Source organism: Microtus pennsylvanicus, chromosome 9 (genome assembly GCF_037038515.1).
Source record: "Microtus pennsylvanicus isolate mMicPen1 chromosome 9, mMicPen1.hap1, whole genome shotgun sequence".
NCBI classification, from domain to species: Eukaryota; Metazoa; Chordata; class Mammalia; order Rodentia; family Cricetidae; genus Microtus; species Microtus pennsylvanicus.
The window spans coordinates 61,307,566-61,319,640 of record NC_134587.1 but is presented as its reverse complement, the minus strand read 5'-3'; the positions used below and the strand labels follow the sequence as shown (position 1 = coordinate 61,319,640).

At 42.7% G+C, this 12,075-nt stretch overlaps 1 protein-coding gene across 2 annotated transcripts in view; it reads left to right on the top strand.

Moving 5' to 3' along the window:
• Positions 1-12,075, top strand: part of Erich1 (glutamate rich 1) — a 56,783-nt gene that overhangs the window by 523 nt on the left and 44,185 nt on the right. The gene's annotated exons all lie outside the window — the stretch shown is intronic.

Here is a 12,075-nt window from a genome sequence, read left to right as displayed (position 1 = left end):
GTGTGTGTGTTGAGGTGACACGAGACCTGTGGCAGCCTTGCAGGGGTCTTCGTTAATAGCACTGGGTCGGAGCTGGCGCGTGTAGGGACTGGGTGAGTGTGTGTGTGTGTGTGTGTGTGTGTGTGTGTGTGTGTGTGTGTGTGTGTGTTGAGGTGACACGAGACCTGTCTGGAGGGCAGCTTCCATCCAGGGCAGCTACACCAGCCACTCTTCCTATGGCCTTCATCTCTGGGTTAGCGTCTGGAGGTCCTGAAAATGGAGTTCTTGTAATGGGAGTAGAGACTCTCGTGCTTTTCTGTGTTTGAAACATCTTCTCCGTTGTGAAGTGAAGAAGAAGCTGTATACAGTGTCAACTGTATACAGTTTGTAAGTATCTACTTAAAAGGCGGGAAACTAGTTTCTCAGCAAGCAAGAAACCCATGAACGAGTTAGTTTAAAAATCCCCATTCTGTGTTTTGGTTTGTTGTTGTTGTTGTTGTTGTTTTTCTGTGTAGAAAACTGTGCTAGTGACCACCCTCTTCAGCGTGTTCCCACTTTCATCTTATTGCCAGCCCCCACCCCAAAAAAGTAAGGCCATCTCAGGGATTAGAAAGGACCATAAACAATCAGATGTGGTGTTCCAAATTGGACATAAGCGTTCTTTAGCATGTAGCAAACTTTGTTATAATCTTCCCCTGGAAGAGAGTGCAAACTCTTTATTGGTTAATATATGTTCATCTGTCTTCTGCAGTCTGATTGGTTCCACACCCATGCTTCATCTTCTTGCATTCCCTTCTCTGTCTAGGATACTTTTAAACCTGACAGTAAATGCTTTTTCCTGATCAGAGTAAAGCATCTAGTCAACTCTAAAACTCTTTGTAACCTCACTGAACTCAGATGCAATGAAGGAAAGCTTTGGGTTGTTTTCACCAGTCCCTAAATTACCCCCTGCATAGAGTCTATTTCCCATAGGAGAGAAAACATGGCAAAATGATGAGGTAAAATGAAATTAGTTTAAGAAAATTGTGTTTGGAGGAATGAGTATAGATTAATAGATCATGAAAGTACAAAATGTAAGCGGGCGACGCTGGAGACACAGCTCAGTGGTTAAGAGCACTGGCTGCTCTTCCAAAGGATCCATTTTGGCTTCCCAGTACCCACATGGTGGCTCTCAATTTTCTGTAACTCCGGTTCCAAGGAATCTGCAAATCTGGCCTTCACATGTACCAGATACACTCATGGTGCACAGACATACATAAAGACAAAACACTGATAAATGTTTTTTAAAAGGGTACATATATATATATATATATATATATATATATATATATACACACACACACATTTTATGTGTGTCTATTTAAATATATACAAATACATACGTATCTCTATATTTTATATATGTATATATATGTATGTATGTATGTATGTATGTATATGTAATGGAAAACAAATGTTAGCTTTCTTTTTTTCTAAGCATGATCGCCTGAAGAGCCCTGGTCTGGGGAACAAGCTCTGAGAAATATGTGAGACCTGAGTCTGAGTAAGAATGCTAAGCACTTGCAGTTTGTTAAAGCAACGGCACGGGACCAGAGCGTATCTGTCTTCAGCCTGTCCTGTGCTGGCCCTGTCCTCCCACCTTGCCAGGTCTAAGCATAATAAGGAAAATGCCTGGCCGGTGGAGACATCGCCACGGGTGTCACTCATAGTTTGAGTTCACCTGTTCCTCAGGGACATTGCGTCTCAGTGGTGGGGAGAGGTGCTGGGTACTTTTACCTTTAAAGATAGCATCCCATTCTGTGGCCCAGAGCGGTCTTGAACTCACAGTAATCCTTCTGCCTCGGTCTCCCAAGTGCTGAGATGGTGAACGAAGATACTGGACTGTTCTATGTACATAGAAATAGGATATACACAGAGCCCTGAGCCAACATCTCTTCAGCTAGCTAGTGGTCGCTGAGCATCCAATGTTGATGTAAGCTGCCTCAGGCATTAGGGATCCTACGTGAAATCCCCTCCCTTGGATAGCAGCAATGGTGTAATTCAAAACTATGCCCTAGTGTGGAGAATGGCCTAAGGGTGCCAGACTGTTCCTTATCTGGGCCCTAGCATAGACTAGAAAGCTTGTAAGGTGTGTGGAGGGGGGGGGGGGAGATGACTGTAGGTTTTTTGGTGATTTCATTTTGTGTTTCTTGTGGAAGGTAGACTGCTTCTGTACCAGGCCATCAGCTGAAGAGACTCCACTCAGAATGAATAGAATACCGGGACCTAGAGCAGAAACTCAGGCCAGGTGCAGAGTTACTAAAACTAGTGTGGCTGGAGACTGTGGAAGGAGCCTCGGAGAAGAGAGTGGAAGAGCCAAGGGGGGTCCTGTCTCCACAACCCCCACCCCACCTCCTGGCCTCCTGGGGATAGGAGATGCAGTTAGAGAAGCCCAGACTTCAGTCTGACCTGAGCTACGGCCTCAGAGCTAATTGCTTCCAATCGTTGGGGACAACCATCTTTTAAACAGGGAGCAGAACAGCAGTGCTTTGTGCAGACCAGGTAACCTACGTGATGCGTGGGGGTCTACAAAGGCAGCGGTTGGTGTCGTGGTGCATTTCTCAGGGTGCAGGAAGGGGCAGCAGGTTCCTCTAAAGAGCAGGTGAAAAAAGATACCAAATGTGCAAGGCTTCTTTGCTGCCTTCTGTAAAGGGAGGGAGATGACTGCATGTTTGAGGGACCTGAGGAATACCGTCAGGTCCTGCCCTGAAGTCACAGCCCAGGAAGTGTGAGGCTGCAGGACAGTGTGCAGGCTGGGAAGTGACACTGTACCAGCAGCCTCTGTGCTCTATAACCTTCCCATCTGCCGAGCCAACAGAACCCCGCATGTAAAGAAGTGGTTCCCAGCCTCCCTAACACTGCCGCCCTTTAATACAGCCTCTCGTGTTGTGGTGATTCCCCCAACATAAAGTCGTCTTCATTGCTATTGCGTAATTGTAATTTTGCTACTGTTATGAGTCATAATGTAAATATCATGTTTCTGGTGGTCTTAGATGACCCAAAAGTGAGGGTCGTTCAACCCCAAGGGTGGGAAACACTGATCTAAATACTTTCCGGGTTGCTGCTTCTTTCTGTTGAGCTGAAACTATGTCTAATGAAAAATAGGATTATTGGTATGTAAATTATACTTTGTCTCACGTCTTCAATTTCTAATAAATACAGCATCCTGACTTGCTCTCAGAGTAGCAGCTGGCTTCACTCAGCTCAGTCTGTTTCTGTGAGAAGGCAGCGTTGTGAGTGGCTGGTGAAGGTCCCAGCATGGTCTGTGGCAGAACCAACCCATCCTCCCAGAAGTATGCTTTGCTGTCTCCCCACTACAACTTCCCAGTCTTAATGAAAGCGTTTGCAGCCTTCCCTGGACCTAACTTGCTTATAGTAGTTAACCGTGTGGCAAGTGTCGTTAAAAAGCCCTACGAGAGAAAGCTCATACACATAGTGTACCTAGGACGGACATTTTCTTCGATTTTTTTCAGTACTGAAGTGTTTGTAAATGGACGTTTTTGGTATTTGTTTGTTGTGTCATCCAGGCTGGCCTTGAACATGATGTGACTCTTAACACCCACAGTAGTCCTGTCTCAGCCCTTGGATCACTGTGTTGCAAGCGTGCACCACAGTGCCTGGCTCGCTAGTGTATATCTGCTACTTAGAGATTCTAATCATGTACCATTTGAATCTTATTTGGAGTACTGTTTTAATTAATATTTCACAAAGCTTGCCAACTCTTGCTTAAATCTCAGCTAATCATTTTTCCCACCTATAATTCTATCATTTATTGAATTAGCGCACTATACTGAACATGTGAAGAGATAGTACAACCAGCTTATTCGTTTTTGTCTGGATTATAGGCAAAGGTTAAATACTTTGGCTATCATTTTCAGGAACTCTGCATAGGACTGGCAAATTCAGTCAGCTTGTTTAAACCAGTTTTTACTGAAAAAGAATTCAGAGTATCCAATTTCCATAAACTACAACAAACTTGGAAACATTAAAGTGCCCAATAAAATCAAGTGTGTGTGTGCAAGCTCATATTACAAAGAAAAGGAGAACAACCAGAGCTGATGCTTACTAAAGCAGAGGAACTTTTCAAAGTTTAAATTGGCAAAATAGTTTGATTTGTTTTTCTGTTGTAGTTTTAGGGATAATATTTTGAGAGCTTTTTCTTCATACAGCAGGGTGAGGTGAGAAGGGACGTTGTCAAACCACAGAGAAAGTTTCCATTTCTGGTCAGTTCTGATGGTTAAAAGCCTGATAACCCTCGTTTTCCCATCACAGATCTCTTAAGGGAAAAGGATCTGTCAGAAACCCATTTGTTCTGGGTGGTTTTCTCTGGAAATGCACGACCAAGGCGTTTCATTTTAGAGCTTCTTTGTTGGTATTTGCCATCAGCCTCTTTTGCTCCAGTGTAATTTCTGCGAGCATATGGTTCTGTCATTGTTGCAGCTTTTCGTGAACATTCCATTTTGAAATAACTCTTTCTGAACGGATCTCGCTCCTCATATCTGTAAATTAGCAGCTGTTGTGTGACACGGCTTTTCCTGGGGAGACAGAACACACACACACACACACACATCTATTCATCCCAGTCAGAGACCCATGACAGACCAAAGTGTGGATGCCACTGAAGTCCAACTTGATGAACCAGATGAGTTTTATTGGGATTACTTACAGGAGCATGGGTGAGGGGTGTGGTGGTTTGAATGAAAATGGCCCCAAAGGGAGTAGCACTATTAGGAGGTGTGGCCTTGTTGGAGGAAGTGTGTCACTGTGGGGGCGGGCTTTGAGGTTTCTTTTTCTCAAACTTTCCTCAGTGTGACAGTCAGTCGACTTCCTGTTGCCTGAAGGTGTGTGGCACTCTCAGCTCCAGCACCACCTGTGTCAGCCGCCATGCTCCCTGTCATGATCATAACAGATTGACCCTCCGAAGCAATAAGCCAGCCATCCTCAATTAAATGTTTCCTTTATCAGAGCTGCCATGGTCAGGGTGTCTCTTCACAGCAATAGTAAACCCTGCCTAAGACAGTCTTCCATCCCTTCTGCTTTTTAGATGCACAGTATATATTCAGTAAGGTGAAATTTATACATTTAGTCTAATTTTAAATAAGGCATATTATGCACACAAGGGGCAAGCATATGTTATTTTTGTCATCAAAATAAAAAAAATTAAAATATAAAAATATTCATTGAATTTATAACATATGATTTGGTAGTCTTACAGATTGCAGAATCCCTTTTTCTGTCATACAGTTTTCATTTTTCTTTTTGTGAGAAAGAATATTATAAAAAGGAAAATTTGTATGTCTGTATTTGGTTTGTTTTTATGTAAGAGCTTTTCAAATTAGAAGTACACACATTCTTATGATCAGTGAAATTCCGCCAATAGAAGTGTCATACTTGAAAATGGAGGACATTGTGCTAATAAGCCAAACACATGTGTTCTCACTCACGTGTGGCCTCTGAGAGAGTTAATAGCAGAGGAGAGTCAGATAGTGGTCACTTGAGGCCGGGAATGGCAGAGGGGTGTAGGCCGGGAGATGGCTAGGTTACACGGCAGGTATTAAAATTCAGCTGGGAGGAAGAATAGATTAATTTTAGGGTGTGACTTTTGCTTTCATTTATGTATATGAGCGTGTGTCTGAGTGTGGGTTTGAGCTGTGAGTGCAGTGTATATGGAAGCCATGTTCCTGAGCTAGAGTTATAGACAGCTCTGAACTTGGGTCCTTTGCAAGAGCAGCTCATGTTCTTAACCACAGAGCCATCCCTGCAGCTTCAGGGAGAATAAATTCCATTTTATGACACAGCAGGATAGCTGCGGTTTCCTTTGCATTGTGAATTTTACAATAACCTGTCATATCCTTTATAAAGAACAAGAGGTTCACTCAAAGGCCCCAAGGTGAAAGGAAAAGCATGAAGATATTTACTTTGATCTGATTATTATGTGTTTATGTTTATTGAGGTGTGGCAGTATTCCCGGTAAGCATATAGCCGTCATGTCTAAGGTAAGAGGATAAATAAAATAGAAAAGGAAGTTCTGCACTCAAATTCTGTTTTCTGATATTATTAGAGATGTAGGCTGGGCTGTGAGGCATCACAGAGTGATGTGACGCCTTCTTATTGAGGCTTCTTTCTTGGGAGGACTTGTTAGATCAGTGGTTCTCAGCCTTCCTAATACTACAGCCCTTTAATACAGTTCCTCGTGTCGTGGTGACCTCCAGCCGTAAAATTATTTCATTGCTGCTTTGTAACTGTAATTTTGCTACTGTTATGAATTGTAATATAAATCTCTGATATGTAGGACATCTGATCTGATATGTAAAAGGGTCGCAACCTACAGGTTTAGAACTGCTGCCAGTCTCTTGGTCTCTATACTGGCACCACAGTTAAACAACAACAACCGAAAAAACATCCCCTTGAATGCTGCCATTAACACCTTTATTAAAAATAGGGGAACTGTTTGCTATTTACCACCAACCGTTAGAGTTTTCAATCGAGTAACTGCATTGAGCAAGAGCTTAGGGTTCTATAGATTTGTCCCCGGCAATCCAGTTTCTTATTCCTCTTTCTGAAATAAACATATTTAACAGTTCTTCCTCATGATCTAATTTCCAAAGAACACTTGACTAGGAAGGTTTATTTTCCTTTGGTTTCTGCCTTTAAGTTGAAATAGAAATATAGAGAGCCTTTAGTTCTTTCTGAAAATTATATCAAAATAACTCAGTCCCCCTGTGGGAAAGAGACTTAATTTCTGTGTTTGGTGTTGGAACACATTAATTTTCACTGGGATGTTTTCTTTCACATTGGCCTTTTTCTGTATCTATCATTTCCTGATTCTGATTGCTCCATCAGCTTGGTAATTGTGGTTTTTTTCCCCTGCAGGCTGTTTTGGTGGTTTTTTTTTTTTCCAATTGGTATTAAACACCCATTCCCTTGCTCTTGTTTCCTTGTGATTGCTTTTTGACAGACACTGGAGTTGCGAGTTCAAACTTGCTCTCGCTGCTAGAAGAGGAGCATGCTGATGAGCTGTGAGCAGGACCAAAGGCAGGCTTGCTTCCAGCTCCTAGCCGAGGCTTAGCTAGAAGTATCTGTTACGGCCACAAAGCAATTTTTATTTCATTCACACAAAAGCTCGGAGCTTGTAAGCCTTTGGGGTCCTAGGACAGGAGCCTGCCTCCCAAGGACTAGGTAGACTATGTGGCTCTTCTTCTGTTTGGGTGCTTTATTTTTTCTTTAAAGCATATTAGAATTTAAACAAAAAAAGAGCTTATTAACCATTAAGTTAATTTGTAGACCCATATTTGTAGGATGTAAACACAAATACGTGTATACATATACACACATAGACCCAGCAAGCATGCCAGGTCAAAAAGGAGCGAGTTTAATAATAAATACGTTTTGTTTTGAGACAGTTTCATATATCACAGGCTTACCTTGAAGTCACTTTATAGCCAAGGATAACCTTGAATTTCTGATAATTTTACCCCCATTCCCTAAGTGCTAGGGTTATAGGCATGCACCGTTGTGCCTGGGATTATGTAGTGCTGGGAATTAAATTTGGGGCTTTGTGCGTGCCAGCCTGCCACTCTTTCAACTGAGCTACACCCCGTCTAATACTTTCTTATACGCATTGTGGGCTTATACGAAGACACAGCCTTCAAAAGAGAATAACATCCATGTATGTCTGCTTTTAGTAGTAATCAAAAAACAACCTGGCCAATTGAAAAACATACATTGTTTGCTAAAGAAGTTCTTATTTATAGGAAATGGTCAAGCAATTTATAAGTTTTGCTTTGTTTTAACCTGGATGTTGGGTGTTAGGCGTGAACACAAAATGGTCTCTACAGAGTTATGATCTAAAATAGCTAATTTTTCTGTTTTAAGTTAGTGGCCCAAACACTGTTAGTTGCCTCAGATTTGTAGACTGTGAGTGCCAACCTGATGCTTGTAGCTGCATCTCTGCCCTTGTAAACCTTTGGGGATTTTATTACCGCCGTTCTTCAGCTTTGTAGAGAGGAAACAAGGAAGGGCAAGACGTAGAACATCTTGTGTTAGAGGACAGGTCTTTTGTTCTTCAGTTTCAGCATCCGCCCTTTGTTCTCAAACGCCAGGGTTAAAGGAAAGTCCATGAATAAACCTTCCAGCAATATTAGTTGGTGGAAAGAAACGAACAATGTTTTGCTCTATAAGCTTTGCTTTTTTTATAACTGATTTGCAAATTAAGATCACATTATTTTCAAAAATACTTTCTGTTTTATATTGCAGCAGTTGAAAATGTTTAGGCATTGGTTGGCAAAGTTATTTTAGATGTCTAGATATTAGGATTAAATTAGGTTAATATTTATTAGTTAAACTTAATGTTAAAGACAAAAACTTTAATGAGGCACCCATCTTGACATCTCTTTGCGAGCAGCTGCATTTGTGCTTGTTCATAGACTTACTTCATAAATAATGCACCAAAGACGGTGTCTGTGCTGCTTCTCTCGTCGCTGTGACAAAATAAGTAGCAAAACCAACTGACAGGAGGGAGGGTTTGTCTTGGGTCAGAGTTTGAGTCTGGCAAGGAAGACAAGGCAGTACTCTTAACCACTGAGCCATCTCTCCAGCCCGATGTCTTGGTTTTTGCACACTTGAAGTTATGTGACATTTTTCCCATTCCTATCTTCTATATTAAAACTTGAGATATAAACTTCAAGGACTTTCATGCTTAAATTGTGTCTATATTTATTTTTAAAATGCAAACCCATTTTCCTGCATTCTGAAGTCTTTTTGTGGTCTTCTTGATAACCCAGGTCATTATTGTTAGTGTTAGTTCTGTCATGTTGCATGACTAAGGAAGATTGGGATGGCATGGATGTGCCTCTCTTTGATACATCAGCATTTTTGCTCTTAGTTATGGTGTGCTGCTTCCGTTTGCTATTTAGATCGCTAGGTTTTCTTCTTTTTGAAGACTTCTTTTCATGTATTCATTTATTTATTTGTCACGTGTGTACACACCCAGATACACACACACACACACACACACAGCAATAGCAACAATACCAGCAACAATTGTAGGAGTCGATTATCTCCTTCTGCTGTATTCCAGGGTTGGCACCTTTGCCCTCTGAACCATCTCACAGTCCACACGAGGCTTTATGTGGGCTACAGCTACTTATTCCTGCAAAGCAGTCGGTGGTTCTTAAGCAAAGGATAAACATGAGTAGATTCATATTAAGAAATGACAGTTCTATCCTCCAATCAGGTCTAGGCAGAGAGTGGAGGATAAACTGCCGTCGCCTGTGGATCATGATGACCGTGTGTTCACGACAGGGGAGCAGACCAGAAGGCACTGGCCCACACTGAAGGAGCAAGCTGCTGCTCTCGAGCAGTCTAAGCCAGAAAATATGTGGAAATGGTACAGAGCTGTAACCCCCAGAATGGATGAATATCTATTAATGCATAAATGAATGAGTAATAAAATAATAACCCATAAACTGTTAAAATGTAAACAGCTTCCTAAAGAAGAATCCCATTTAATAAATATAGAAGAAATGAGAGAATTGAAGCCAACATTGAGTCCTCGACCATTTGTGCCACAAGCAGGCCCTACAGTTGCTTTAACTGACTTAATGGAGAAGAGGCACGAAGATATTTGTTCCCTGGAAAGGGCAACATGGTAACTTTGCAGGAAAAAAATCCCAACAGACTTACCCAGTTGTGGTTGAGGTTAATGTCAGAAGAAAGGAGACACGCCAACACTCTCAGGCCTGGCTGATGCCTTGAAAGCATTGCCCCATAAATAACAGTGTTACCCAATTAAAAAACTTCAGGCTGATACCGGACAGACCAAAATTAGGACTAGTCTACAAAATATCTGACACTGATCATCAGAAAGCAAGAACATAAACACCAAGGTGAATAGGAAAAGTGAGTGCTGGCTTCTAGGACGTGGGAGGAAGTGAGGGCTAGAAGAGGCATTAGATATGGAACTGATTGTTATAGCTAGTAAGACACAGCCAAGCCTGTACCAGCACGTGCCAGTGTTGATGGGTGCTCCCTGTCAGGTAAGAAGTTAGGCTCAGGGGACACCGAAGGCTCCACGGGGCTCTCTGTTCTCCATGCTGGTGTTTAATGGGAAAGGGAAAGCAAATCATAGCTCTTGTTGTGGTCAGAGGGAATGACTGGTTAGGAAGACCTGGGCAGACGGCATGGTGGTTGCACTGGCCAGAGTTCCCGTTAAAGATGGGGGGGGGGGGACAGTGTGGGCTGAGGTTTCTAGACCACTGGGATCCAGGAGTACCTTAGCCAAGGAGAGACTAGCCAGGAAGGCACAAGGTTTGGTGGTTAAAGTACCAGCAAATAAGGGGCTGGTTATAGGATACAAACAGCCTGCCTGCCGTCTGGCTATCTGTCTAGCTATATTTTTATTAATCCTTGAGAATTTCATACATGCGTACGTGTTTTGTTTATATTCATCCCCACTCTTCCTGCTACCTCCTCCCAGATTCACCTTCAACCCCTCCTAACTCCGCGTCCATATGTATGTATGTATGTATGCATAATATATCCCACCAAGTCCAGTTTGCACACTCATGTCCAGCACCCTGGTCTCTGACTTTTACAATCTCCCTGCCTCCTCTTCCTTGATAGTCTTTGGTCCTCAGGTATAGGGGATGTGATACAGATGTCCCAGTTGTGACTGAGCATGCACAGACACTTACTTTCCATCATGGGCCAGTTGGGAATTTTTGCATTAACATCCCCCACTACATAAATAAATGTCTCTGATGAGGTCTGAGAGCTGCGCTGGTTGGTGGGTATAGAGATCTGACTTTAGAGAGACTTTTGGTACTGTGTCCATTTAGCAGACTAAGAACAGGTCCACCCCTGGTGCCTATGATTTCCCTAACAGTGGATTCTTGGCCAATACCTGTCATGAATTTCCTCATGTGGAATATGGGTCTTAAATCCAATCAGAAGGCAGTTGATTACTATCATAACATCCATCCCTCTACTGCACCCATGAGCATATCTTGTCATGTAATATTGTGGCCCTGAGAGTTCACAGCTGGTAAGACTGTTGGTGGCACCGCCAGCAGCAGCCTGCGTAACTTCCAGTATTATGAGAGCTAGCCATCAGGGAGGAAGCCTCCTGGTAATGACCAAAGCATGTGCCATCTTTAGCAATAGGTTCTTACCATCAAGTTCCTGTGGGCAGCCAAGAGTAACAGCAATGGCCTTTATTGTTTTGTGGGTCTCTGGAACAACTTCTGACCAAGAACTCAGGGAAAAGTCAGCCATATCATGATCTGTGCTTTCTCCTTTGACAGCCTGTGGGTTCTTATCCCCTGCATAGAGTGATTTCAGTTAAACTCTGAGAGCTTTCCCACTACGATCAGGAACAAGACAAAGATGTTCACTCTATACTCCTTTAGTGTCAACCTTGAAGTCCCAGCTAGAACAGTGAGACTTGAGAAGGAAATAAAAGGGATACACATAGGAAAAGGAGAAGTCAAAGTCTCCCTATGTGTAGCTGATATCATTCTAAGCATAAGAGACCCCATGTGCCACACGAGGAAACTTCTGGAACTGTTAAGCACTTCAGCCAAAGTGGTAGGTTACTAACTAATGTCTAAAAATGAGTAACTTTCCCATAGACCAAAACAAACAGACTAAGAAAGAAATCAGGGACACAGTTCTATTTCCTAAAAACAAAACACACACACACAGGCTTGCACATGCGATACACACACACAGGCTTGCACATGCGATACACACACACACACACACACAGGCTTGCACATGCGATACACACACACACACACACAGGCTTGCACATGCGATACACACACACACATGCTTGCACATGTGATACACACACACACAGGCTTACACATGTGATACACACACACAGGCTTGCACATGCGATACACACACACACACAGGCTTGCACATGTGATACACACAGGCTTGCACATGCGATACACACACACACACACAGGCTTGCACATGTGATACACACACACAGGCTTGCACATGCGAATACACACAGGCTTGTACATGCGATACACACACACAGGCTTG